The sequence below is a fragment of the Aethalodelphis obliquidens genome, unplaced genomic scaffold (assembly GCF_003676395.1).
Source record: "Aethalodelphis obliquidens isolate GAN/ISIS:26980383/991018 unplaced genomic scaffold, ASM367639v1 scaffold14, whole genome shotgun sequence".
NCBI classification, from domain to species: domain Eukaryota; kingdom Metazoa; phylum Chordata; class Mammalia; order Artiodactyla; family Delphinidae; genus Aethalodelphis; species Aethalodelphis obliquidens.
Genome location: NW_020837958.1, coordinates 31780449 through 31807678, shown reverse-complemented (window position 1 = coordinate 31807678; position 27230 = coordinate 31780449). Strand labels below are relative to the sequence as shown.

Below are 27230 nucleotides of genomic sequence, written 5' to 3'. Positions count from 1 at the left end.
TATGCTCTTCTGTAAATAAGTCACTGAAAAAGGAGAACTGGATTGTCATGATTGGTCTAAGACAGTGATTCTCAACTGAGGGTGATTTTGACCTCCAGGGGACATTTGGCAATACCTGTGAACAGTTTTGGTTGTTACAACTTCAAACCAAAATCAAACCAAAACCAATATTGGCAAGGATATAGGGGGAGAATAGTAGTGGAGTATGTGCACTACCTAACTATACACCATTGTCTAGTGGAAGGAAACCCATTTTCAGTTAGAATACTAATAAATAATTTATTTTTCTCACCAAAAGGGCTGTTAAGTAGTCCTTCCTTTGCCATACAAAGGACAAAATAGAACTCAGAGAGAATGTAGAGGTCCTAGATATATAGAGAGAAATGCTTCAAAATCATGCAGTCAGAAAAAGAGAAAAGTAATTGGGGTTTAACAAGTGAAAAATACTTCTGCAGAGTATAAGAAGAATAAACCTATGAAAATGAACTAATCAAAACAGTCCTTAATGTGAACTTTGTAAATAACTTTATGAACAAAAGTAAAGGTTAAGTAAAACAGAGAATAAATTAGAAAAAAGGACATCTATGGTAGACAGAATAATAAGTCCTCAAAGATACCCACGTCCTAACCCCTGGAATCTGTAAATGTTACATGCAAAAGGGGTTAAGATATGAATAAAATGTCATGAAATAATAAAAAAATTGTCATGAAATAATCAAAAAATCAAATATTTTTTGATTATCCTCTGAGGCCCAGTGTAATCACAAAAGTTCTTACAAAAGGGAGGCAGGAGGGTCAGAGTCAGAATAAGAAATGTGACAACAGAAGCAGAGTTGAAGTTGGCCATAGCCAAGGAATGCAGATGGCCTCCCCAAACTAGAAAAGGAAAGGAAATGGATTCTCCGTTGGAGCCTCCAGAAGGAATGTAGCCCTGCTGACACCCATTTGAGACTTGATCTCCAGAACTATAAGATAATAAATTTAAGTTGTTTTAGGCCACTAAGTTTGGGATAATTTGTTACAGCAGCATTAGAGCATCCAAGTACAGGCTGACGTACAATAAGAACAGCATGAGACAAAGCAAAGATCATCTACAAGACTTGGACAATGCAAAGACAAGAGGAATCAAAACTGGATCAAAACAGAGGCAATACCTAGCTAAAAACTAATTAAGAGTTTTCATAATTTTTCATAGTAAGAAAACTGGACATTTCTATGGGAATTCACTGTGTATTTGTTACAGTTTGATGTATGTATTGTTTAAAGTTCTCCAGAGAAACAGATCCAATAGGAGATTTTATATATGTGAGGTGGTGTGTGTGTGTATGTGTGTGTGTTTCAAGGAATTGTCTCATACAGTTGGGAGGGCTGGCAAGTTTGAAATCTGTAGGGCTGGCTAGCAGCCTGGCAATTCAGGTTGATGTTGCAGTATTGAGAACTCTGTAGGGCTGCAGGCTATGAACTCAGGTAAGGCTTCTATGTTGCAGTTGTGAGAATTCCTTTTTCAGGAAACCTCAGTCTTTGCTCTTAAGGCCTTGAACTGATTGAATGAGGCCCCATCATATTATTCAAATTGCACTGATTTAAATGTTAATCACATGTTTAAAAAAAACAACCCTTACAGATCATCTAGTCTGTTGTTTGACCAAACAACTGCACATATAATCTAATCAAGTTGACAGATAAAATTAACCATCACAATGTACACATGTACATTTAACTCTATAGTAGAATACACTCATTAATTAACAACAAACCCCTTGTATTCATCAATTTGCCTTACTAGTATTTAGATAAAGATTCTTAATCTGGAATCCATGGACCTCTAGAGGGTCTCCCATCTTCAGGTGGGGGGAGGAGGTCCATGAAACATTCTAATTACATACAGCATTTTGAGTTGATGTGTGTTCATTTTTCTGGGTGATGAGTCCATAGTTTTCACCATATTCTCAGAAAACTCTAGAAGGGTATGAGACTGGCCAAGAAAGGCCAAGAAGCCACTATAGACAGACATCTAAACCGAGTGGACCATTTTTGACATTTGAAGGCTGGGTTCTCATGTCTGAAAAAGCAGCACCCTTACCAACTGCCCTGGGAGTTACTCATGACACAAATACTAAGTCCTCACCAACTGCAAATAATAGATTAAATATAAATCTTTGCTTTCCAACAAAGTTTTCTATATCTTACTCTGATATGATATTGCAAAGTGGGGGGATGGAACGGTCTCATAGTTCAGTCCCAAATTAGTCTTTCAGAAGCAATTTTTGGGTCATTATAATTTTATGGGTGAGCTATTTAGTTAATTCCTGGCAGTGGAGTGAGCAGCAGTGAGGAGCCTTCTAAAATTTTAGAAATGAGAAAGAATGCTGCTCTTTGAATCCTAAACCTATCAACTCAACACATGTAAGAAGCCAGCAAAATGTCTCCTAGGCCCTGAGAACAGCTACATAGTTAAAGTGAATAAATCAATTAATAGGAAAAACTAGTATTTTAAAGCAGTTCAGACTACAAATAGGCTGCACAGGGGAATTTATAGGGTGATGGAAATACTCTATACGATACTGTAGTTTTAGACAGATGACTTATATCTTTGTCACAACCCACAGAATTATGCATCACAAATAGTGAATTTCTGCATGCAAATTTCAAAAATACCAACCAGGATGCCCAGGGATCCCAGGATGGAATGCAGACAATGACTAATGAACATAATTGTATTACAAATGTATAATATAACTTGACTGAAGGAAGTGAGGAAAACAGGAGCTAACAAGTAACTTTGGAAAACCATGTTTTGACTGGATACTTTAAGGCTAAAGACAAAACTAGTGACATGAGTTAGCATTTCTGAAACTGCTTTATATATATACTAGGGTAGAAGAATTAAATAAGTTGTAGATAATAGGAGGCAGATTTCCAACTGTCAGATAATAGTTAAAAAATTAATTACAGAGAAAGAGGCTAGAGTTAATCCTATAGTGCTGTATTAGAGTTGGGGATGTATGAACTCATGTTTATTTTAAGATATATGTAGACAGATACAGAAACATATATATGTGTGTTTACATGGGTTAGTATCTACATGTACACACATACATACACACACACACATTTACTAGCTTTGTTCACTGAGTGGGCTGAGAAACAGTGGCAACTCACTAGCAATGAGCACACCCAGGACCCAAACCTTGGTTTCTAAGTATAATTCTCCAATAAAAGGATACTGGAGGCAACCTGAAATAGCTCTCAAAGCTAGAAAAATTTGGCCAAAGCTGGAACTATTTGAGCAACAAAATAATGACAGTACTCTATTATGACCCAAAGAATAAAATATCCATGAACCTATACTGATATAAACAATTGAATAAATAAGTAGATAGGTAAGTGCTGAAGAAAGAACAAATTTTTCTTACAGAAGAATTCAAAACAATATTTGTAGATACTTCCTGCTCCAGGAAGTAGAGATAATTCCCCTCTCCTTGAGTGTGGGCTGGATTTAGTGACTTGCTTCCAAAGAAAGTACGGGAAAGAAAAATAGTAACTTTCAGTGGAGAAAACTGGCAGGTACTACCTTAAACAACTGAATAAGGTTAACATCATCAGTAATAAATCATTTTGATATCATAATACCTCCTGATACATGATGTGTGGAGAAGGCACTTCACCTTTGTGGTAATTTCCCCCAAAACTCATAACTCTCATATAATCAGGAGAAAAACCCAAATTGAAGGACATTCTCAAAGTATCTGACCAGCTCTCATCAAAACTGTCAAAGTCATAAAGAACAAAGAGACTGAGAAACTGTCAAAGATTGGAGGGGATTAAGGAACCGTGATGACTAAATGCAGTATGGGACACCAGGTAGGCTCCTCAAATAGGAAAAGGACATTAGCGGAAAAACTGGTAAAATAAAAATAAAGTGCAAGGTTAATGGTATTATAACTATGTTAATTTCTTAGTTTTGACAACTGTATCATGTTTGTGTTAAGATGTTAACAGTAGGGGAAGCTGGGTGAAGGATACAAGGGAACACTTGATACTACCTTTGCAACTTTTTAGTAAATCTAAAATTATTCCAGAAGTATAAGGTGGTTCTGAAAAGCAAATTCTGACAGAGTGCCTAGTATAAGAAAAACGTTCTTCTGTGGGTCAAGAATACTTCCCCAGGCCTGAGCTGGCTGAAATATGCCTCAGGTCTAACTATATGCTTTGACTGGAATTCCCTGCTTATTCAACAACTTTCAGAATGTTGATTCAGCCTACAAGGGACTGTGGTCCTGGGAAAGGAATGCAGTGAAGAGGGCACAGGAGCATAATGTCACTAGAAAGACATATCCCCTTATTATAAATCAATCATCCAGCATTCAAGCTAATTGCACCAACTCAGAAGATTCTGTTATGAATCTCTCACTGAGAACCTGTTCATTCTAGGGTCCAAAGTCTATTTTCTGGACTAGCAAGCCTCAAATTCAGACCTTACAGTCTGGTGGGTTCCCTCTCCAATTCCTCCCCACCCCCACTCCCAGCACCCCTTTATCCATGTTGTTGTTCCAGCCCATTAGGCCTGCCAATAGTCAGCTCTCCCAGTGATACCTCCAGGAACACCATACCAGCTATATACAAGGTATTTCTGATATCTTGGCATCCCTTTTACTTTCTTGAATAACATGAATACCAGTTTAAAAAGTGAGATTCCCTCAGCTCCCTTGATATTTTTACTAAGTAAGTGTTGTGGCTGTATCCTAAAAAAATTAGGGCACAACACCAATAAACAATGACTCTAGAATACAGCCTCTACCAGGTTTTTACTGTGCTGAAAGAAAAGAACTTGATTCTCTCCCTCCTGTATAACTAATTTTTCTTTAATCTCTGTGTACATTACTTGTGCTTTTCCTTATCATTCTATGTTTGAAGGCCTATGTAACCTGAATTGCCACTTTCCTTTACAGAGATGAAGAGAGAAGTACTCATGTCATTTGTATTTCAAGTATGAAGTCATTCCTCTTTCTCGTTTTTTTATCCATTCTAAAACTTTGCCTTGAACATCAAGTTCTTCTGGCCCACATGACTCTAACCTGGTTGTCAATAATTTTTAGTAACTATTGTAACTGAGAGCTTTTCTTTCCACTCAAAGTTCACCAAACCCTATACTAAAAACAGAAATGTGTTAGTGAATCAAGCAGAGGCATGCAGAGCATCTTCTGTGTAACCCACAATGAAAAGTAAAGTTGCTGGATATTTGTTTCCTTTTCATTATTCAAACTTGATTACATATAATTTTGTGTGTGTGTGTTTCCTACAGTAAATACGCACTTAACTTTGAGAAGTGGATGGGGTGATTTTTGACTGAGAGAATTTTTCTCTTATTACTACAGACAAGCCTGGACCTTGAAATGCCTGACTTCTGTATATTTCTCTCACAGGATTGGGTAAAGAGTGGGAAATTTCCTTCCCTTTACATTGTGGATGAGCAGTTAACCCCCCTCATTCTTCTCTCTGGGAGCTGATCCTTGCCAGGGTCCCAGGGCCTTGACTCAGTTTCCTCTTCATTCTGGTCCCCCGTTCCATACTGTGCTCACAGTAGGTGAGGTGAAGGCGAAAGCAAGCAAGGAAGGGGGGAAAAGGTCCAACCTGCAGTTGCCACGGTATTAGTCAACACCATGTCCTTCTGCATCACCTCCTTCCTAACTTTTATACTACCCTCATGGTCAAGAAAGGCTGACTGGACTGGGAACTTCCCAAGTTGGGATTTTATGAGAAGGAGAAGGAATGAGAAAGGGTAAACTCCATCCCAATACAGCTTCAGACCCTAATTCTCCCACTCCCTGAAATAATGCCTCACCCTTTTCCATAGAACTTTCTTTAGGTTCTTTGTACACTAATTTCTTGCCTCATGTTTCAGCCTTTGGTCAGCCCCTATTCTCCCTGCTCCTCAACCATCCCACACCCTTACTCCATTGTTACGCTGTTCTTGCACCAGTGCCAGTAATGCGGAAGGCCCACTCTCATTGTCAGAGGGAAGAGAACAGCACCTCCAGGGAATGGTACTGAAGAAAGATTTGCTTCTAGCACCTCAAGATGGAATTCTGTCACTTACCTTGATAAACCTAAAGAATAAGCATATACCACTATCTCTTGATTCATTTATTTTATCAATGAATGATGAATTAACTGCCTAGTCTCTCCACCTTTTCAACGTACTCACATACTTCCAAGTGAAGATACTTAGTAGGCAACGTTCAGGGGACAGGATAAGCCTGGATGTTTAAATTTGGGAGTTGTCAGCATCCATATGATATCTGACATACAGACTGAATAAACGCACAAGCTTCAATCCTTATAATAAATTTTAGTAAAGCTCAATTTCTTTTTCATTTCTGTATATATACATATTTTAAAAACACATCTATAGAAGTTCTCACATTTTCTTCCCACACATGCCTGGGGTGGTAGAGCCTTGCTTTGCAGAACAGTGCTCAGGGATACAGAAATCCAATGGCCAAGTTCTACAAAATGTACATTTTCAGTTTTACTGCAAACTGCCAAATTGCTTTTCTAAATGCAACGTACTAATCTGCAAGCAGTTTATGAAGGAGCTCCTGTTTCTTCACATCCTTTCTTAAACTTTATATTATCAGACTTCATACCTGCCAGTCTGTGGATTGATCTCTCCCCTCAGGGATCAGATTCCTGCTCTATCTCATTAGAGGAGGAACTGCCACTCTCACCTTAGCACAAGAACTTTGCCCATTTAATGTCCCTGAAAATAAGATTATTCCACAGAAATAAAAGTTTCGTTAGTGGGCCAGTAATTAAATGTGGATTTAATACTTTCTTTTCTGATCCCTATAATCACATAACGTTAAGACATTGTACCAGGAGCCCATTAAGCACTACTACCTACTACTTGGCACGTAAGTAAGCCTTCAATAAATATTTTGTGAATGAACAGAAGGAGATGTCACTACATAGCCATGTACAAATACAACTGGGCATCTCTCTTGATCCCTCTCTTTTTGTTGCTTCCCTGACATGAATTACCAGGTCCTGTCAGTTCTACTTCTGAGATATCTTTTGTGGCCCTGTCTTATGAATTCCCACTACCATTGCCCAAGTTATGGACATCTAAATCTCCTCTCTTCCTTTCTCATTCTTCCATCCCCAAATTGAAAATGTGTGGGTTATTCTCTCATGTTTATGTGACATTCTACATGCTCATCTTCTGCCTAGAAAATACTCACCTGACAATATTCTTACTTACCCTTCAGAATTCAAGTCAAATATTACCTCCTCTATGAAAACTTTTTGACTCCTGGGCAGTTTCTCCTCTGTGCTCCCACAGATGTTCTAGTGACTCTTCTCATTGGACTTACATTCTGTTGGTTCATCTTTTCTGCTGTCTTGACCAATGCTGTCCAATAGAAATATAATGCAAGCCACATGTAACTTTTCTAGCAGCCACACTAAAAAATGTAAACAGAAACAGATTAAAAGAATTTAAATATTTTAATTTAACCTGATACATCCCAAATATCATTTCAACATGTAACATTTATTAATGAGGTATTTTATTTTTTGGTACTAAGTCTTCAAAATTGTGCGTGTTTTTTATACTTATAACATTTTCCACTCCAGACCAGCCACGTTGCAGGTGCTCAATAGCCACATGTGGTTAATGGCTCCTGTACTGAAAGACTAGTATGACGTTCAAAAGGAATCATACCTTGTTAATTTTTGTATTCCCAGGTGTTCGACTTGTCAGAAATGCCTAACAAATGCTTGCTAAATGAATTAATGAATAAATGAACAATGATAAAAATTAGCTAGTGCTGATTGCATGTGAAAGGCACTGTGGTAAGCAATATACATAACTTCATTCCTTTCCCTACAGGCAAATGTTTAGTTGGTATTCAATGGCTACTTAACAGTCATTAAGTAATTAGTCTTGGGAAAGCCACTTGTTTGTTAAGAACTCAAGTTTTCCTACTTGTGAAAGACAGAGGGGATGGGCAAATTGAGACTTAGACCAGTTCTGAAATAGTGTGGATATAAATGAATGCAGAGCATTTAGAGTTGAGTCATGAAAACAATGAATGATCAGATAAATTTTAAGAGACAATGTTGCACAGTGGAAGGCTTTGGAATTAGGCACACCTGGTTAGAATTCCCAGCTCCACTACTCAGTTATGTGCTCTTAGGCAATGAAATTAAATTTCCCAGTCTTCCACTTCTTCCCTGTAAAATGGAGACAATAGCTACCTGTTGCGGGGTTCGGAAATAATACCTATAAAGTCTTTGGCATGTTAGTATACCTTTAAAAAACAGAAGACATTATTATTGGTTCTGAGAAGTCTTTCATTTTATTTTTTCCCCCTTAGGATTTTAACAGTCGTAAAGGTAAGAGTTTAGATAAGGCTTACCATGTGCCGGAAACTGTGATAAAAAGCTTAAAAATATTAACTCATTCAGCTTGATAGCACCCCTATGAGGTAAGTGCTATTACTGTCATTTCCATTTACCCCCAGGGAACTGAAGCACAGAGGGTAAGTAACTTGCCCAGGGTCACACACATAGTAAGTCGTAGTGCTTCGATTCTACACCCAGGTGTTCAGAGTCAGGACTGTTAATCACTGCTCTATTCTTCTCAAGCCAAGCACTGACTAATTTATTAGAAAAAACCTACAATTGGCTGCTCTAATAAATATCATAACAGAGTGGTTAAATGGCTTTTTTATGGAGAACCTAATCTGCGCACTGTTCTCTGATCTGGAGAATAAGTGATTAGGAACTGAGTTAAATATAAGTTTTATTTCCTTAAGAGTCATACATGTGTGTCACATACATGTGTGTGACAGATTTTTTTTACACATAGATGTGGTTTGCTGTCTGAGGTTCTCCCAGTTCAGGTCCTTTGTTTCAACTGTTTCTGGGAAGAGGGCTTTCCCTAGAAGCTCAAGGGTGAGCTGATACTGATCTCAGAGACTTTAGGCACAGTTCTCAAAAAGCACCACCCAGAGAGCAGGACATAGGGGAGTCAGAGTCTGTGGTTTACACCTTGAACATGCTGTGATGTTCTAATACAGATAATGAACTAGTGATTCCCACTTCTGGGCATCTGAAGCAGCTCGGTTCTGACTAATGTGCAAAGAGAGTAAATCCCTAAAAAAGAAAGAAAAAGAAAAAAAGAATAATTTCCAGGTCTCAGGGTCCTACTGAGTTACTACTGCCCCCAAAGTGAGCTCCAAACAATGACAATGCCACCCACAAAAGAAGGGCAAATGACCACCAAATCAGTTGTGGGAAGAAACTGGCCAGCAAGACGGTTACTTCTTTCCACAGTGACACTTGGAAAAAAGACAGCAGATGGTATTTAAAGAAATGTTACAAATACTGTTCCTCTTCCTCCCAATACCTGTGAGTCGGGTAACACCAGAACACTATTAGCAATAAACAGGGTCTGGAGGAGACACTTGAGAATGTAGGGAAGGCAAAATTTTACCTCTACCTCCTTAGGGGTTTTCAGCTGGGCCTGAGAATTAAACTGACATAAGACAGGAGAAATGTATACAAATTTATATGTTTTACGTGACACGGGGGCTCTGACAAGAAAATGAAGACGCAAAGAAATGGCAAAACCTACAGGCTTTTACATTAGGTTGAACAAAGAGAGGAAATTGTGGGAAAGTAACTAAATTATATGGGGAGGTTAAAGGAAGATAAGAATTAACAGTTCTGTTTATACAGGATTCTTTCAGCTTTGATTCCCCATTGAAGAATGTTTCTTTCTTCTGGTATAGCAAGGGTATCTTTCACCTGGGAGATTTTATCTCCTGTTTTCAGGAAGAAATGGGGAGATTAGAAGGCTGTTTTGGCATCTGCTATTCTTTCAAGTGCCTTTAGTTCAAAATAATCCTTATGTCACAGTAGCATATTTTGGGGTGGTATATTCTGCCACTTTTTATTCCTCCCCTGTGAAACTTCACCCCAAAGATTCATAGTGCAGAATCTGAGCTTGCAGATTATTCTGTTTCTCCTCGAATTAGTCTTGAGAATAGGTCAGTTTATTTGAACAGTTGTGTCTTAGTTAAGGAGGCAGTGGTGCAGGTGAGAGCAGTAGCTCATCTAAGTTAGATCTCTATATGATGTGAACAATCAGGCATTTAGTGAGGGTTTTTTTTGTTTGTTTGTTTTGTTTTTTTGTGGTACGCGGGCCTCTCACTGTTGTGGCCTCTCCCGTTGCAGAGCACAGGCTACGGACGCGCAGTCTCAGCGGCCATGGCTCACGGGCCTAGCCACTCCGCGGCATGTGGGACCTTCCCGGACCGGGGCACGAACCAGTGTCCCCTGCATCGGCAGGCGGACTCTCAACCACTGCGCCACCAGGGAAGCCCTCTCCAACTTTTTTAATGTACTGCTGTGTTTGACATGCATCAAGCAATTTATTTTTACTATATGTCCTGATTTTAAATTGAGTTTAAAATTTTACAATCTTAAACATCTAGTAGAGATAACATAAATTCATTTGACTAGTAAACCCAAATAGAATAAGTGCTATGTCTTCATTATATTTACTGTTGACAACTCTGAAGACATGACTTAAACAAGGTTTTATCCCAGATCCTGTGAACCTGAGAAACATTTGGGTTAGTTTCTATATTTCTGAGAGTTTTAGGAATACTTTATATAAGCGTTTATTTTTTTAAACCAATTAAATAGAACTCTTTTACAGAGTAATTTTGGCAGTATCATCCAGAGGTAGAAAAATATTACATGTATACATAGACATATAGAGACATATACAAAAAGAGATCTTACAGTTTTCATTTTAAACCTTAGCCATGAGTTAGGTATAAATATAGAAACACAAAATTTACTAACTTATACAAGAGTTATCTTCATCTTATTAATTTTTTCCTTTCAATTTGACCTTCCCATAGGTAACAGTAGGATAATTGTATAGGGTGGGAGCTCTCTAAAAAATGCTTTTAGATATAGAAGTCCAAATATTCAGGAGTATACCTATTTTAATTATGACTCAAAACCAATAAGCCTTTTATGGCTTAGCCACAGACATGAGAGGCATCCCCAAAGACAGTACAAAAGATGCAGCCCTCCCAAAATCCAGAAAGTTCACTCCCAGAGTTAGCCTAAGAATGCAAAGAGCTTTACTGTCACAGGCAGTAAGAATAGTGTTTGTGAAATTGGTGTCTCTTGCTTCCTACAGGAACTTGAAATGTCTCCAGCTATAGACCAGCTCATTTGTGGCATCGGGTGGGTGACATTAGGATAAGGGCTTCCTAGCACTATGAAGACAACAAAGGTCAGACAACCAGAGCTTCTTATGGACTGGAATCTCTCAAGACAAACTGGAATCTCTCTTAAGACACACTTCTCTGAGAGGTGGCAAGATGGACAAAGAGAATGCTGCTTGTCATTTTGTGTCTTGATTTCCACCCTGTCTGGCTCGTTACCTGATTCAAGCCAATACTTGTACTGTCCAGTCCAGCTGGTGGAGACCAGAGAGAATATTTTCCCTGGTCACAAAGCCAAGCTCTGAAGATGTGAAACAAGATGAATGGTGCAGCTCATTTTATGATTTTCCTCCTTATGACAAGCACCACTAAAGACAGAGACAAAGAAACAAAGACTAGGAGGCTGTGGATTATAACCAATGGGTACTCAGAACCAAATACAAAGGTCACAACTCAAAGAACTAAGTTTTACATACTTTTTCTCCTGCCAAGCTACATTTAGAAAGGGAAAAAGATAAGGAGAGACTTTCATTATTCTTGCTTTGGTTGGGCCATGCAGGCAGAGATCTAAGGGATTGATGTGTAAGAATTCTTACCTTCTGCTGGCTTTTTGTCAGCTGTCCCAGGATCTCTCAGTGTCCCAACCATTGAAATCCCAACCTCATAACCAGAAACTGTAGGGGAGGCAAAATTTTACCTCTATCTTCTTAAGGTTTTTTGGCTGGGCCTGAGAATTAAATTGGCATAAAACAGATTAACAGTAGAACTGTATACACATTTATGTTAAATGAAGACTCAAAGAAATGGCAAAATCTACAGGCTTTTATACTAGGTTGAATAAATAAAGGCAATTGTGAAAAAGTAAATTATATGGGGAGGCTAAAGGAAGATACGAATTATTTTAACAAAGTCTATGTATACAGGATACTCGGCTTTGATTTGCCACTGAAGAATGTTTCTTTTCTTTTGGTATAAGAGCATCCTTCACATGGGAGCTTTTATCTCCTGTTTTCAGGAAGAAAAAGGGAGCTTAGAAGGCTCTTCTTGCATCTGCTGTTTCTTAGGTGACTTTAGCTCAAAATAATCCTTATGCTAAAGTGGCATATTTTGGGGTGGCATATTCTGCCACTCTTCAAGAACCAGAAAGTCAGTGGTCAGGACACAAGGAATATTTTAGAAGAGCCAAGAACACAGCAGCTCCATTTTTGTTCCACGTAGATTAAAGCTGTTGAATAACTGAAGGTCAGATGATTCGCCTCCAGGTGAAAACCAAACTTATTTCACAGATCTCTAAAACACTCAGAACAGATACTGGGCATTAAGTTTCACCCTTCTTTTACAGATGAGGAAATGAAACCACAGAAACCTGTGTGTACTCGTTCAGACTGACAATTGATGTATTAGCAGAAATGTTAGAAACTTGGTAGAATTTTTTTGTTTGCTTTTTAATAACAAGCTTTAAAAATATGTTTAAAGCAGACCAATTCTGGATGTCATAATTGAATACAGAACAAGGTAGAGATCACCAAATGAATTGCAGAGAGTAACTGTACTCACTAGAAATTTGGCTCTCTTGAGAAAAGCTGCCTGAAACTCTTTCTATGCTGTGCTCAGTCTATGCTATGAAAGTGAGCATCTCTGATGCATTCTAGATAGCAGTAATGGGCTCTTCACTGCAACTACAAAGTTGTGTTCCCTTTAGTTTTGTCAAAAGAAGTAGTTACTTTTAAATAGTTCACACTCTTCTTTGTCATGAAATCTGTAAAGATAAAGCATGGTGAAAAGAATTATTAACACCATGAGTTCCATGAGAGACATACGTAAGATTCTGTGCTACTCATTGTGAGGAACACAAAGATGTATGGAGGAGAAGGCAAAATGACCAGATCTTGTTTTGGAGGAGACAAATGTGGCATAGTAAAAAGATTATGGAATTTGCCATCAAATAGACCTAGATTTCAATCCCACTTCTGCCACCTAACAGATGTGTGACTTTGGGCAAATTACTTGTCTCATTGAGCCTCAATTTTCTCTTCTACAAAATTCAGATGAATAGATGAACATTTGCATAGGGTTGTTGTAAAGATGGAGTGAAGAACCTCAACAAAACTATGTTTAATGAGACATTGACAGAACAATATATCATATGAGTTAGAAAATGATACATGCCATGAGAAAAGTATTTCCTCAGAGCAGGAAGAGGTACTGTTTGCATAAAAAAGTTAATGCTTGACCTTACTTGACTTCTGTTTTTAAAGAAGTTATGGAAGTCTGAGGGAATGCACAAATAGCTATAACTAGTTTATGAGTAACATATGTGTTTTTGGTGTCTATTCCTATTTATTTTCTCAGTAATGTATGGTATCCTTAGGCTGTAAACTATAGTAATACATTTTTGGCTTGGTATAATTTACCTTCATTTACAGAACTGTGTTTCTGTAGCAAGAATCAAAAGTATATACAGGTGTTCCATACATGAATAAAATTACAATGTAGTAGATTCCAATATATGGCAGCCCAATTTTCGGGGCTCTTGCTGAAAAGAGATGGGAAAAGCATTTGAATGAATTATTACTTTTTTTTGGTATTACTATATTTTAAGTGTTAGACTCTGGGCAAAATCCTTCATTACCTTTTGTGAAGACTATTAGTCACTTTTTATAGATATATGACTTGGAATTCACGTACAAATGGTGGTGTACTGCAAGGGACATGAGCCACACAACATGCCCATGAGACTGTACCATCTTGGATAGTAAACCGTTGTTTTAATTTTAAGTCCTCTTCCAGAATGCATGCTGCCCATCTGTGGGGGGTCTCTGCTGGAGGGACATGTTACATACACATCGACTTGAATCAAATGAATGCCTTTAAGCTTGCAACCCTAAAGTTATTTTTGAAAGTCATAATGTATTCATTAAGCAATTACTTAATTTTTTCACATGTTTTCCTCAGAACTAAGTATTAATTTATATATTTATATATAGCTATTATATTGTTATATTTACATATAACTATTTTTAAAAAATGAAGGTATTTGTACAAAAATTTAAAAATTTGTAATGAAAGTACTCTCCAGAAATAGTGCCTAATTGCTTATGGTATGGTGATAAACCTTAGCAGTGGTTAACTTAGCTCTGTATCTTCTAAGAAGATGCCCCTAAATTCCCTAGGCTGGGTTAGATCCTTTTTATATATATTCTCTCAACCTTCATTATAATGGAATTATCTGTTTATGTCTGCCTCCTTATTACACCCTATACTCTGTGGGAAATACTGTCTTACCTAACTTTATGTGCCTAGTTCAGGGACAAGTACTTTAAACAAAGGTATTTATCAGAAATGAACAACTTAATGACTGAGTTAATAAACACGAATCCTGTAATCTTTAACTTGTTTTGCTGCTGATGCCCTTCCACAGGCTAGCATTTGGCCCATAGTTCTTGTGGCTATTTTGGGAAGAATATTATTGACCTATAGCTAAGAAGTGTTTCATCTGACCCTGGATATTTCAGAATTTTGTTAATGGCCTGGGTTTTAGACACACATACATCTTGCCTAGCCTAGGGAAATGACTCATCCCTGAGGGTAGGCAGCTGTATTAGTTTTGTGTTCAGTGCCCTCTGCCAGGAATGACTGTATCGACAGCCTCAGTATCCGTGGGTTCCACATCTGTGAATTCAAATAACTGTGGATTGAAAATATTCAGAAAAAAAATTCTAGAAAAGTTCCAAAAAGCAAAAGTTTGAATTTGCTATTTGTCAGCAACTGTTTACCCAGCATTTACATTGTATTTACAACTACTTACATAGCATTTACATTGTATTAGGTATTATAAGTTAACTAGAGATGATTTAAAGAATGTGGGAGGATGTGCACAGTGGTTATGTTAGCAGTGGTTAACTTAATTCTGCATCTTCTAAGAAGATGCCCCTAAATTCCCTAGGCTGGGTAAGATCCTGTTTATATGTATTCCTTCATCCTGCATTATAGTGGAATTATCTGTTTATGTCTGAGTCCTTATTATATCCTATGCTCTGTGGAAAATACTATCTTACCTAACTTTATATGTCAAGTTCAGAAACAAAGATTCTTCACCATCTCACATAAGGAACATGAACATCTGTGGATTTTGGTATTTGCGGGGGGGCGGGGGGAGAGTGTGTCCTGGAACCAATTCCCCACGGATACAGAGGGTGACTGTACTTGGTGCTGGACTGTGAGCTCCTCCAAGGCAGAAGCCATGGTGTTCAAATGAAAGTAAAGTACGCAGCTCCGTAAACTTCTGTAGTTTCCAACTGGGTGCAGCACCATGGGTGCTTTAGTTCTGGTAACAGTGTCAGGCACTGAAACAGGCTCTAAATCCTCAGAGAAAAATCATTCTGAACCATCTTAGCTCATCCTTAAAGCACCAACCTGTGAGTGTTATTCACCGTGCCAGGAGCTTTCACTCACTTTAAATTCTCACAGTCCTTTTTTTCTTCCTCTGGTTTCTAGTTTTTGAACGATAGCTAAATCCTAGTGGGATTGTTTATACCATGGGTGTCCCATGGAGCCTACGGTTATGGTAATATTAGAGTTTTTCTCACAATCCTTTTATCATTTAAAAAATTGAGATATTATACATAAAGTGCGTTGAGTGAACTAATCTTAAGTGTACGACTCGGTGAAGTTTTATCTAGGCAGACACCACCTCGGTAACTACCACCCAGATCGAGAGGCAGAACGCTCCGAGCTTCCGTGAGGTTCCCTTGTGCCCTTTCCATTTCCCCTCCTCCCCCCCGCGAGATAACCATTATTCTAATTTCTCTCATGGATAAATTTTGTATGAAATTACTCTGGAAGCAGTGTTAAGTGGAAATATTTGACCCACAGTCCCGCGGGGCTGGACGAGACGCACGCTCGGCTCCCTCTCTATAGGGCACCCCGCGGAGGCTCCAGGGGACCACAGAGCCACGATTCCGCTCTCACCGACCCAAACCAGCCCCGCCAAGAGGCGCGTCGGGACTCACGAAGACAGCACGGGAGCACGCCACAATGGCTGCCAGCGGTCACCCGCGGCCGCCTCGCCGCATCTTCCCCACCTTTCCAGTGGGCGCCGCTCCCAAGCGACGGGCAGCCCGGGTGTGGCCCTGGCCGCGACCCGCCAGAACGCGATCTGCCGGCGGGGGCGCTCGTGAGCTCGGGGTGTGGGGCGCGCGACCATTGGATGAACTTTCCCCGCGAGCTGGCCGGGAGCAGAGCCCACCTCCCGGCCCTCTCTCCGCCCTCCCATTGGCCGTTCGTGTCCCACCCGCGCCCGCTCCCGTCTCCTCCCGCCCGGATGGAAACGGGGTTGAGGGGGTGGGAGGCCGAAGCCAGGCGGAGGGTGAGCGGTCCTCCTAGTAAGGGGGCACTAGAGAGCCAATCAGGACAAGACGTGGAAAAGAGGCGCCGCGTTAGCCAGTCACATTCCGAGGTCCGTGTCGGGGCCGGCTGACGCGAGCGCGGGCCGCAGCCAATGGGCGTGCCACCGCCCGTTTGCTCTTCAGCGGCCGGTCGGGGGCGGTGGAAGAGCGAGTGAAGGGAGCGCGACGCCGACGGCGACAGAGCCCTCTCTGGACTGCCAGGAGGAAAGCGAGGCCCGAGCCTCTGCGTCTAGGTGAGAGGCGGGGACGCCGGGCGGGAGAGGCGGGCTGCGGGTCCCTCCTCGCCTGGCCGGGGCCACGGCTCTGGGAGCCGGGGAGGCAGGCCTGGCCGAGGCGGGGGCTACACCAGCTGCCCCGCCCCCGCCCACGGCTGCGTAGAGCGGGGGGCGCCCGCTTCTGCCCGGATGGTCTCTGCGAGGCTTGGCGGGGCCACCGCCCTCTGGAGAGCCGGGACTGAGAGCAGTGCCATGGGGGGGGGGCTTGGTTTGCAGGCGCGGAGCCTGGGGGCGCCGCCTGGGGCGGTGAGACCGCGTAGAGGTGGCGAAGGTGGGGCGGAGTAGTTAACGGAGGAGCAGGTTTGTGCGCCTGAGGGTGGCAGTGAAAGGAGGCCTGTGATGGCAGGACTCTGGGTCTGGGGACGAAGAAAGTGATGGGAATAGGGTGATGCTCAGAAAAGGGTGCCCGGGGAGAAGGTGCGGAGCCGGGGCGTGTGGTTGGCCTCTTGGAAGTAGGCATTGATTGAGACTGGGGGGAAATCAGCTGGGAGTGAAGGGAGGACAGGCTTGGGACACGTGAATCTGGAGTAAGAGGCACTTACTAAAGCCGGAAGGTGACTGAGAGGCAGAGGTTTTAGGTGAGGTGTGGTTGGAGGCTGTTAGACTAGAAAGCGTTAGGTGGCCAGTTAGGAGAAAGTATACGAGGAGCAAACGAGGTAGGTTTATGTATGGTAACTGAAGGGTGTGGATCTTTTATGAGTAAGTCAGCAAGAATAACTGTCGGTTTTGTCAGGTAGGAGTCAGTCAGCCAGGTCCATAGGTTCATTCACTACTCATCGATGGCCAAACTCACAGACTTGTTAACTCTCACCGCTGAGGTTGATTGTCCTCCCTCCCCAACCCTCCTCCTTCCTCCCCAACCCTTCTCCCACCCGTGTGACAGTTCATCTCATTGTTTTGCCTCAGCAGCACACGAACTCATCTTCTCACAAGCCATGGCACAAATATTGTTTGCTTTTGATTGGATGGCAGTGAGGAATCGCTTAATTCTTATATCAAAAAAAGTAGAATGTGTTAGTTTAAAGACAACATCACAGGATACTTTGCGAAAACTGCAATACAGGGGAGTTTCTCAACAGTCGTGTCATAAAAATGATGTAAGATCTCTTACAGCAACACAAGTAAGAGTGAACATAAGTACAATTCTCTTACTCTATAAGAATCAAGCATTTTGATGTAGAATTTGATTATGCATCATGCTTGTTGGGAAATTTTTCAGCCTTGGGAAGAGTTTTGTAGCTAAATAGGTTCAAAGTTCTTTTCACTTACAGGAAAGAAAAACGTGGTATCACTGCTACTACCTTTCTGTTTAAAGCTTTAGAAGTTTTATTTGCGGGGTATGGGCAGAGGTTGGGGGCAGGGAAAAGATAGTAGAAAAGAAAATGGTCCATTACTACATTTCCATTGGATTTAAACAGGAGGAGGTGATACAACTGAGGTATTATTTCTGCCTGAGGATAGGACAAAAGGATTGTGAAGAGTTAAGTGCTTCTTTACCAACATGAAGTAGTATAGTGTTAAGGACAAAACCCAAAGAGGGCATTTGTCATATAGGATGTTTCCTAATTAACCAAATCAACAAAGCATTATAGGTAATGGACCATTCTTTAGGATGTAGAAATAGTTTTGTGGAAGTAATTTCTTGGTAATGCTATTCACTGATCACATTTTACTCTTAGTATAACAGAGTACCTAAGTGCTGAGGGGCTGAGGCGACTCGAAGCAGAGAAGTAATCTGAGTGGTGTGGAGTTAATCAGGGAAAGTTTCCTGGAAGAGGTGAGTGTTGAGCCATCTTTTGAACTAGGAGTTGGGACATGGGTTATTGCAAGATAAGAGGATGGCATTCCAGTAGTATGGACATGTTATAAGCAACTGTGGACAAGAGTGACAAATTAAAAATGGTTTTTAAGGAGGATTGAAGATTTGAATGAAGATCTTTTTAAAAATAAATTTTATTTATTTATTTATTTTTGGCTGAGTTGGGTCTTCGTTGTTGCACGCAGGCTGTCTCTAGTTGTGGTGCGCTGAGCCTACTCTTCTTTGTGATGCATGGGCTTCTCATTGCGGTGGCTTCTCTTGTTGTGGAGCACCGGCTATAGGTGTGCAGGCTTCAGTAGTTGTGGCACGCGGGCTCTAAAGCGCAGGCTCAGTAGTTGCTTGAGGCACACGGGCTTAGTTGCTCCGCAGCATGTGGGATCTTCCCGGACCACAGGGAAGCCCATGAATGAAGATATAAAGGTGTAGAAATCAGCTAAGTCTGTTGTTATAGCTTAGTTGATAAATGATGGTTTTGTATGGTGGCTAGGAGAGAAAAATTAGAATAGTTGATGATGGATTGGAGATAAGTGGTGAAGAGTACAAAAATGTTTTTTGATAGTTATGATAAGAGGAATATGGTGAAAGTAAATTAGGTTATTGAGAAGTAGATTTGGTGTTCAACCGTATATAATAATAAATTCTTTTTTTTTTTTTTGCGGTACGCAAGCCTCTCACCGTTGTGGCCTCTGCCACCGCGGCATGTGGGATCTTCCCGGACTGGGGCACGAACCCGTGTCCCCTGTATCGGCAGGCAGACTCTCAATCACTGTGCCACCAGGGAAGCCCAATAATAAATATTTTTGATTCCTGTACTAGATTATGTTGATAATAATAGCAAAATTTATTGGGTGCAACTTTGTGCCAGAAACTGTCTTGAGCTTTCCAAGCATCATCTTCCTTTGATTATCCCTACTTTATAAATGAGAGAACTGAGGTTCAGAAAGATTTAATTTAACCAAGGTAACACAACTAGTAGGTGGCAGGTCAGGGTTGGCAAAGTCAGTAAGTAAACGTAAATTGAGCATCTGCTTCATGCCAGGCATTGTGTTATTAAGTGCTAGGGATTCAAGGTTGACAAGCAAATTCAAAGTCAGGACTGAGCCATGTTTTAGAGATTGTCAGGAGTTAACAGAAGAGAGCCAGTGAAGAAATAGAAAAAGATTAGTTGGAGAGACTTTTGTAGACACTGAGGAATATACTGTTTAGGGAAACTTAGGATAGAGTTTTAAGAAAGAGGAAGTGATCATCAGCAAAATATGTAGAGACTCAGAAGAGGAAAGATTGAGAAGAAACCATTGAGTTAAGTAAGGAAAAACAGTGTGAATTTGGTCTCAAGAAAGCCATAATGAAGATACTAACATATGGACTGGTAGTTAATTGTGTTTAGTGGCAAGTGCTCTATACAAATTTAAAGTTTGGTATGATCATAATTATGGTCAAATTCATAGGAAAGATGTTAGTATGTCCTTTTGTAATATTTTAGTTATTGGCTGGTAAGATCATGGGTAGTTTAAAAATGCTGGTACTTTTTGTATTTTTCCAAGTTTAAAAAAAAGCATTGTTACTTTTATCATTAGTGGGGAAAAATCATTCAACTAAAATGAACTAATAGTGAGAGAATATGTGGGTGGTCTAGGCTGTACTATGTTTGGGGTAGGAGAGAAGATGGTCTTATTTCAGTGTCTACTGCATATGAGCCACTTTGCTAGGCACAGTCCCATCCTGGCAATGACTTGTTATTGTTGGAAACAACCTGAAACTACATTTGCTTAATCTGGGGGATCAGGTTACTAAAGCACCCTGAATCATGGAGATACAGTCTTGGCTTTTCTGAACATTGTTTAATAAATGAATTTAAGGTTAAAAAAAACCAAACCAGTCGTACATCGAGTCATTTTAAATGTGTCTTTTTGACCTTATACCCTTCTCTCCTCCCACACGTAGGCTTATAGTTCCTCTCTTCAGTGGGTTTGTATTGGGCTTAGAGTCTCAGTTCAGTAAGGCAACATGAAAGTGCTGAGTTTACATATAACAAGTTTAACTTAAACACTTAAAATTTGTCATTGTTTTCTGTTCCCAGTTTGAAGAAGAAAAGAGAGAAATTTCAAGAAAATAAGCTTTTCTTATCAAATAATTATTCCAAAGGAAATTAGTAGTATTTGCCCTAGGGTTAGTACAGATTTATTCCAATCTTATAAGTCAAGAATGGGACGTAGTTTTTAGTTTTAATTTCATTTGGTCCATAGGAATTGTGGAAGGAAACTTAATATTTCATCTAGGCACTGTACTATGTTCCTTAAATAAATTATTACATTTAATTCTCAGGCAATTCTCTAAGGTGGTTATCTTATTTTATGAAGAGAATGAGATTTGGAGAAATTAGTAACTTTCCAAAGGCCAGAGAGCTAAGTGGCAGAGCTGGAGATTCCAGTTTACTTTCTCTGACTCCAGAGCTCATGCATATGAGATGTATGGCAAAAAGGACTTGTTTATTAATACAGACAACTGAAAAAAATGCCACATAGCCTTAGGTATTTAGTAACTATTCGTTACTTTAGAAGATGGGACTCTTGCTCTGTGTGTTTGTGCCTGTGACATGGGGTCTTAAATGATAGTGATTTTTGTGTCTTATAGGGTGCGTTATATTTTATTGCTTTAGAGGTGTGTGTTTTCACATTTTAATATTTTTTGAAATGAAGATTTTACAGTGTCTATATTTTTTAAAAAATGTTTACAAAATGGATACTATGTCTTAAAGTCAAATGTGTCTCAGAATTAAGGAAGTGTGGTATGTGCATATAGTATTCATGTATAACTGTCTTAGCAGTTTGTTTGCATTTTCTACCCAGCCTCCCCCCTTTACTTAGTGTATTGCTTTTTTTTTTTAGTATGGTAGAATACAGAATTGAAGTGTATATTAATAATAAAATAGTCATTCTCTTTAGGTAGTGAATATTATGGGGTAGGAGGAAATTTTTTATGTAGAAAATTCACATTGCACTGTGAATGAGCAGATCTGAATTTTACTTTTGGTTTTGTTAGCAACTTGATGTGTAACTTGAGGCAAGTCACTTCCCCTCTCTGAGCTTTAGTTTCCTCATCTGTAAAATAGAGTGGGGAGGGGAACTTTTAGACCTGTCTAACTTAAAGAAACTGTATGCCTTCTTTCTAATTAAAAATGTGAATGCCTTAGAGCCCTTTCTTAAAATACTGTATTTGTTGCTTTTTACTATTTTTTCTTTCCCTTTATCTCCCTTTCTCCCCTCCCTGCCCTTTTTCCCATGGATCCTTGAGGGTATTGTCAGATTCTTAATTTATTAGAGAGTATGAATTACTTTTTATATCCTCCATTTATCAAGACAGGATATCTGAGAAAAGTAGGTAACCAGTAAGTAGTGAATGAATGAATATGTTTTATCTGGGTTAATAAAAGAATTGTTTAAATAAAATACCATCAAAGAGTTGTTGAAGTTTCATTGAAGGATAGTACTGCTGCCTTTCACATAAAGAATGAAATGTGTTTAGCAAAGTAACTGCTCTCTACTGGGCAGATGTACAAAGAGGAAAGCTCCTGCACCTGTCTTTAAGAAGCTCTCTGTTCTAATAGGCGAGGCCAATGTCTTTAAACTTTGTATTATGGAAAATTGCAAACATAAAAATATAATAATATGCATATCACCAGCTTTAACATTTTTCAACTTGTGGTCAATCTTGTTTTTTCTGTCTCTCCACCCACTCCCCTCCCCCTTCTTAATTTTGAAACAAGTCCCTAGACATTTTTACCTGTTATTACCATACAGCATGATAAATGCAACAATAGACATGCTAATCTAAGTGAAGTGGAAATTTCTTCATATAAATATATTTGAGACTTGTATATTATACTGTTCTGAGCAAGAGAAATTAGATATAATAATCTACTGTAGGACAGGGATAAGTAGTTGGAGAGACTGAATATACATGTATAAAACAGAATGTAGCAACGTAAGATCATATGCCAGTATTAGAGATTCTAAATGGGAAATGACATTGGTGGAGTGTGTGTATGTGTGTGTGTGTTTAAGTTTTAACTGTTTGACAGTTTTAAGATTGCTTTGAGATATCTAGTCTAGATCATTCTTGTTCTTTATGGAATTTTTGCCAAAAATGTTGGCATGGCAGCCACATGAGAAATCCTTCTTGAATGTAAGGAATTCTTACCACTATATCTTATTATTTTGGAGTATTGACTTAAAAACTTTGAACTATTAACTGAGAATTAAAATCTTAAAATATATCCCATGATGCAGAGTCTTAGTCAAAGGTCATAAACTTCTTTGAGCATCTCAGAGCTTTGTGCTATCTCTTCTCCTCAGAAAAAATATACATATACACTTAGTTTTTCTAATAATTTCAGGAGGCTAATAATAAGACTTTCAAAACCCATTCAGATATCTTTGAAGGTTTACAGATTCTGGTTTAATAATCCGTTCTTTAATGTATAGGCAGATAGCATACTGCTAAAACTCAACTTTATTTATTTCTTTGTGCTTTTCACCTTCTACATATATTTTTTGTTTTTTTTAACTTTAAACAATTTTTATTACACAAACGTTGTCACATAATTGGATATTGCTCTACTCTGTACACAATTATTCTTACTCTCCACAGAAAGGCTGCTTCTTAGCTTCTCATCTGTTGATGGCAATCACTAAAATCCTGATTTTAATAGAATAGTAGTAAAAATGCCTCAGTGATTTAAGTTGAAAGCAGTACATTGGTACATGGCTCTTATACTCATTTACCAGGAATGTGCAAATGTCTTTATTCAAAAATACAAAATAAATTATCTGTAGGTATGGACAATGACAGCAGTAAACCATTCTATGTTGTCAACTGAAACCAGTAACTGATGGTTATAGTGATATTCTTAAACATCAGCCAGCCTTTTCTTCAGTCATCTCCTTCAACTGACCTCTCTTAAAGTTATTGGTGAGGAACGCTGCCTTGAGCTTCCTTTCACATCTCATTAATGATGGTAAAGCACTATTCTAGGAATTAGGACATGCCACCTCCCATCCCACCTCCCATCCCACCCATTCCGCCCATTCCAGGATCCTTCTCTTCTTTAGGAATTTCTGTGACTACGACTTCTACTGTAGTTAACAGAGAGGCCACTCCAGCAGCATCCAGTAAGGCACTTCTTACAACCTTAGTTGGATCGGTGATTCCTTTTTCCACCATATTCACAAAATCTCCAAGCATAGCGTCATAACCAATTTCTGAAGAACTTTGCAAAATTTTCTCAACTATCAGTGATTCTTCGACACCTGCATTCTTAGCAGTGGTCATTGAAGGAATTTTGAGTCAAACAAGTGTTTTTCATTATTGAGTGAAATTATAAAATTCATTATGCAATGCCTAATTTTTTAAAAGACCAATTCTTAATTGCATTCTTGGGGGAAAACAAGCTGTAGCCAGTTTGAATATGTAGGAATGATTTTACCAAAGATTTTGGAATAAGTGTATGGAACTTTATATAATGGCTTCTATCCATCCTGAATTAAGGTGAAGTAGAATATGATTTAAGAATGAATAAATACATAAATACCACTTTTTCAGAGGTAAAGGAAAATCTTCTTTGACCTCTCTTGCCCTTAAATAGTTAAGATCTGTGGAGGAAAGGATCTGTTAAAGTATTTTGAGGTTCACATTTGTGTTAAAACAACTCCTAGATATGATACACAGAGGCTTAGAAACATGTATTGGTCTGACAGAGGATTGATTCTCTGTAGAGCCCTGAGATCATAAGTGTTTATTGTCCATCTAGTTTGAAGGATGGGGCTAAATATATTTCTTAGAAGTATGTTTTTTTTTTTTTAACATCTTTATTGGAGTATAATTGGTTTACAATGGTGTGTTAGTTTCTGCTGTATAACAAAATGAATCAGATATATGTATACATATATCCCCATATCCCCTCCCTCTTGCGTCTGCCTCCCACCCTCCCTATCCCACCCCTGTAGGTGGTCACAAAGCACTGAGCTGATCTCCCCTTGCGATGCGCCTGCTTCCCACTAGCTATCGATTTTACATTTGGTAGTGTATATGTGTCAGTGCTACTCTTTCACTTTGTCCCAGCTTACCCTTCCCCCTCCTCGTGTCCTCAAGTCCATTCTCTACATCTGCATCTTTATTCCTGTCCTGCCCCTGGGTTCATCAGAACCTTTTTTTTTTTTTAGATTCCATATATATGTGTTAGCATACGGTATTTGTTTTTCTCTTTTTGACTTACTTCATTCTGTGTGACAGACTCTAGGTCCATCCACCTCACTACAAATAACTCAATTTCGTTTCTTTTTATGGCTGAGTAATATTCCATTGTATATATGTGCCACATCTTCTTTATCCATTCGTCAGTGGACACTTAGGTTGCTTCCATGTCCTGGCTATTGTAAATAGTGCTGCAGTGAACATTGTGGTACATGACTCTTTGAATTATGGTTTTATCAGGGTATATGCCCAGTAGTAGGATTGTTGGGTCGTATGGTAGTTCTGTTTTTAGTTTTTTAAGGAACCTCCATACTGTTCTTCATAGTGGGTGTATCAATTTACATTCCCACCAACAGTGCAAGAGGGTTCCCTTTTCTCCACACTCTCTTCAGCATTTATTGTTTGAGGATTTTTTTTTTGATGATGGCCATTCTGACCAGTGTGAGGTGAGAAGTATGGGGTTTTAAAAATTTGTGGATTGTACCTAAAATATAATCGTAATAATGGTTATTAGCATAAGCAGAATCCTTAGGAGATAGGAACAGATCAGTTAGCTGCTAAATGAGACATTTGACTGCAGAGCAGAGCATAGGTTGTTTGAAGATCAGTGAATATTAGGTGTATGGCTTTAAAGTGATAACCTTGTGACCCATTGGAGTTAATAATTTTCTGAGTATCTAATGTATTACTAGGAAATAAACTTATTCTAATATACAGTAATACATAGACTTTGAGAGCTAGAAGAGGATTTATCCATCAGTGATTTAGCCTCCCCTTCAGTGAATTTTATGACTGATCAGAGCAATTAATTGACTTGCCCAAGGTCACGTGGTTAGTGGCAGTCACAACAGTGTAGTCTGTTGCTCTTATTTATCTTGGCTGTCTTTTCGTTCTGGATCTCAGTTTCTGGAGAAGGAAATATCTTGACAGAGTTTTTAGCATTGTGACTTTGATTCTCAATTGATAAATTGACTAAGAATTCGCTGGGCTTTTTAGATGCGTTAAGTCAGTTTCAGAGCTGGAAAGAGATTCTAAGAATCCACAAAGTCATCAAACACTTCCCTCCTGTTTTCTGTACCTTTCTATGCTTGACAGCATTTTGTTTGTTGCAAGCTTTACATAAGAACCTGGCAAGGTTTTAAAGCTAGACCAGGAAGATTTTTGAGAAGAGGCTTTGTTATGGGATTCAGTTGTTTAAAGAGATTCCTGGAAGCTTCCTCCTCAAAACTAGAGACTGGAGGGATCATTGACATTCAAGTTCAGAGAAGTTTCTATTACTTCCACGAAGGGCTCTGATTCCAAGTCCTCATGCCACATTTGGTTGGTGTGGACCTGGTGACCAGGGAGAAGACCTGCGCCTATAGCTGGGGTAAAGACCTTTAGAACGGTGACCCTCCAGGTCTTTTAATCCCGGCCCTTTAGCTGGGTCATTCTTTAGCTCAGTAATTCCCATTTTCTAGTGGAATAATAACAACTAAATTGTCAAGGTATAAGCATTTTGGGGGAGAGAGGGACTTTCTTCAGCAGTTAGGGAAATGGATGGTTCCTATTTGAATCACAAAAAATATACTTATCTTAAAGTCTAGACTAGTTAGAAAACTGTAGGTCTCAAATTCTAGTGATGGAATTATATAACACATTCTCCTGGTTTAATAAAACAACTAAAATGATAATAATTAAGCTCAACTTAATTAGAAGAATAATGATAATTGAAAACCATGACCAGTTTCACTGACAATGATTGATTGCTCCTCTTGAAAATTACAGAATTCCAGGTTTTGAGTGTGCATATTTGGAGCATTGTGAGTTGCAGCAAGCAGAGTTATTAATTGTATACAAACTGAAGTTTTCGGTACATTCTAATAACATACTCATATTTGCAACTCTTAATAACTGGCTTTATAGTTTATTCATAAGTAGCCTTGTGGATCAATGGAAGGTCATGCTTTCTAAATCATTTGTAGACCATGGGAGGTTTGGTCCATGTTTGTATAGTCATTACCTTAGAAGGCTGATGTGGCAATAATGAGCTTTTCAGGAGCATTGTTTCCCTAGCGGTGTTGGGAAATTGGTGAAAGGCCAGCGTTAAAAAGAGGTCAGATGAACCGGTTTGCAGGGCAGAAATTGAGACATAGATGTAGAGAACAAACGTATGGACACCAAGGGGGGAAAGCGGCGGGGGGGTGGTGGGGTGTGTGTGATGAATTGGGCGATTGGGATT

General features: G+C 39.3%; 1 protein-coding gene and 1 long non-coding RNA gene across 7 annotated transcripts in view; one reads left to right on the top strand and one right to left on the bottom strand.

Moving 5' to 3' along the window:
- The window catches only part of LOC113624980 (uncharacterized), a 28380-nt gene extending 11974 nt beyond the window's left edge, over positions 1–16406 (bottom strand). The window contains exons 1-5 of one of the 5 annotated variants that reach the window (XR_003434528.1): positions 16268–16406; positions 13670–13791; positions 12813–13014; positions 11852–11982; positions 7265–7414 (exon numbers count right to left, since the gene is read on the bottom strand). This is a non-coding gene — a long non-coding RNA (uncharacterized LOC113624980). Of the gene's footprint in view, positions 1–7264; positions 7415–11851; positions 11983–12812; positions 13015–13669; positions 13792–13887; positions 14115–16267 lie in introns of those variants that run through there. The other 4 variants (XR_003434529.1, XR_003434525.1, XR_003434527.1 and 1 more) reach the window with 4 other exon arrangements.
- A 351-nt stretch (positions 16407–16757) lies between these two features.
- Positions 16758–27230, top strand: part of FAR1 (fatty acyl-CoA reductase 1) — a 73760-nt gene continuing 63287 nt past the window's right edge. Inside the window, exons 1-2 of one of the 2 annotated variants that reach the window (XM_027115309.1) lie at positions 16758–16896; positions 18618–18715. The gene's annotated coding sequence lies outside the window, so the exon portion shown is untranslated. The remainder of the gene's footprint in view (positions 16897–18617; positions 18716–27230) is intronic. The other variant, XM_027115311.1, reaches the window with a different exon arrangement.